Source organism: Etheostoma cragini, chromosome 24, assembly GCF_013103735.1.
Source record: "Etheostoma cragini isolate CJK2018 chromosome 24, CSU_Ecrag_1.0, whole genome shotgun sequence".
NCBI lineage: Eukaryota > Metazoa > Chordata > Actinopteri > Perciformes > Percidae > Etheostoma > Etheostoma cragini.
This window is the reverse complement of record NC_048430.1, coordinates 13,438,318-13,440,799: the sequence shown is the minus strand read 5'-3', so window position 1 is coordinate 13,440,799 and position 2,482 is coordinate 13,438,318. Positions and strand designations below refer to the sequence as shown.

The following is a 2,482-nucleotide window of genomic DNA, read 5'->3' as shown; positions in this document are numbered from 1 at the left end:
TGGCAAAGTTTCACAAAATAGACAGCAGAGAGTCCTGAGGCTGTCAGCATTCACCTCTGCAATCCTGCTCTATAAGCTCCCATACAGTAGCATAGCAACAGTTAGTGGAAGACATCCCTTTCTCACGCTTGGTCAGTGGCTTGTAGTGGACCAACAACACAGGACTTTCCTCCAGGAGACCGCTGTTCATGTTCCATGTTCCATGTTCATATTCCATTTTATCCCCCCACCCAGCATCCTTTCCTAAACCTAACTGTCCTGTTGGCTCCGTAAGGCGTCTCTTAGACGATAAAGGCGACTTTGTGCATCAGTAACACCTGACCAAGCGTTGCGTTTTGACCCACGGCGAGTGACACAGTGTTGTTAAAGGATGTGTATTAATCATTGAATCCATCCATGATGGGTGTGGTACATATTTGATACATTCAAGGTCAAGGTCAAAGTTTATTTCCATAGCACATTAACAAATAGTCACTACTGCCCCAAAGTGCTGTTCAAATATAGATAACAACATAAGATAAAAGCATAATAAATAACCGGAAAAACCCATCTAAACCAAAATATGCCAAAAACAATAAAACCGATAACAGATAAAAAAATCTTTGCTTTAATCAATAAAACAATAAAAGGTCCCAGCTCAGCTGATGTTAAAAGCCAGTGCAGAAAAATTTGTTTTTAAAAGTGGTTTAAAACTCTGAATAGAGCAAGCTGCTCTAATGTTCAGAGGGAGAGAGTTCCAGAGCTTAGGACCTGCAACTGAGAAAGCTCTGTCCCGTCTGGGTCTCAGTCTGGATCTGGGACCGTCTAAAAGCACCAGGTCCTGGACCTGAGTGCTCTGACTGGAGGGTGCAAAATTAACACATCAGATAAATATGATGGTGCCAGCCCATTAAGAGATTTAAAAACAAACAATAAGATCTTAAAATGGATTCTAAAAATGACAGGCAGCCTGTGGAGAGACGACAGTGGGGGGGGGGGGGGCAGTCTCATTCTGAACTAATTGTAATTGTAATCGGCGAATGAAGGACATGAAGCGTTTTTCCACGCTTATAATTCTTTTGGGACCTTTTTTGACTCGTTGCTTGGTTGGTTTGTTGGTCCCAACGTTTACCCCATCCAGAGTTTTTAAGTAAATGAATAAAGGACAAAACGAAGCTGCAGAAACTTCTCTCTCATCCTGTCGATGTGTCACAGGGTCCAATTTCTGCACGTCTCAAAATGTCATTTCACGGTGAGAAAATGTGTGTGTGTGTGTGTGTGTGTGTGTGTGTGTGTGAGAAGCATTGCGCTGCCGGCATTTCTTTCTGTCTGCATCACGTGTTTCCCCCTCTTCTCTTTGCTGTCCTCCGGATCCATCCGTCTACATTAGGACACTCCGAGTTCTCTGACAGATGTTTGCAGTAGTTTTTCTCTCCGGCGAGGATGTAACTTCCCTCGCAGCAACAGGAAAAAAACTATCTATTTCTCACTGTCTGCTCAGTCGCCGCTGACGCCTGGAGCCCTCGGTCTCTGCTCTGGGAAAATTTATTTTCTGGTTGTTTTGTTTCTATTTTTCCTAATTTTGAAGCTTTGTGATTTTTTTTTGTGATTGTGATTTTTTTTTTTTTGCGTCTTTTTGGACAAAAGTGACAAAGATGTCAAAACAAGCAACAAAAAAGAGATGAGCAACAACTGGCTCTGCTGCCAATGTTTACATCTGTCTCCGTCCCATTATCTTCGGCTCGTTGGAGATGAACTGCGCCTCGTCTGGAAAGTAGACTAGACCAGGCGGCAGCAGCGGGGGGGGGGGGGGGGGGGGGGGGGGGGGGGGGGGGGGGGGGGGGGGGGGGGACAATCAGCTGTGGTAAAGTCGGACAGTTTCCAGGCGATTCCAGCCGCCTTCAGGCTGGACAGGAAGTGACAAAAACACTGTGGTGCGATTCCGATTTAACAATCAGACCCACATATCAGCTTGAACACAGTCTCCCGTTGTTTTAATTATGAGTAGCTGTCATAATGCTCTACATGCGATCTGTTGCTGATTTGACAAATGTCGATATGACGCATGAAAGCCTCTCATGGTTCAAAGTTAAAAATAGATTTGTGTATTCGCTAATGTTTTTTTTACATAATATTGTAACAAACAAAACACCTTTTACTTTATATAGAAAAGTATCCAGCGTCTTATTTTACCTAAGGTGAAGCTAAATGAATCCAACGTTCAGTCAGGTCCAGAGCAATGTGTCTCCCAAAGACTAACACAACTCTCTGTGTGGGCTTAAAAAATCATTTAGGACATATTACCTTCAAAGGCATATTTATTATATCAAATCAGTTTATGTATGTTGCATACATTCAAGCAGAATTTTTTTAGTTCCATCTCCATCTCCTTCATATCACTCTGTAACTCTCAACTCTGTTAACTCTGTAGCCAGGCTAACGGAAGGTCACAGCTCTACTGAGCCAAGTATTCCTATAGTTCTTAGCAGTAACGACTTTATGA

The 2,482-nt window shown here is 43.0% G+C and overlaps 1 protein-coding gene across 1 annotated transcript in view; it reads left to right on the top strand.

The window, feature by feature from the left end:
- The window catches only part of LOC117939540 (1-phosphatidylinositol 4,5-bisphosphate phosphodiesterase delta-4-like), a 22,155-nt gene that overhangs the window by 1,159 nt on the left and 18,514 nt on the right, over positions 1-2,482 (top strand). The gene's annotated exons all lie outside the window — the stretch shown is intronic.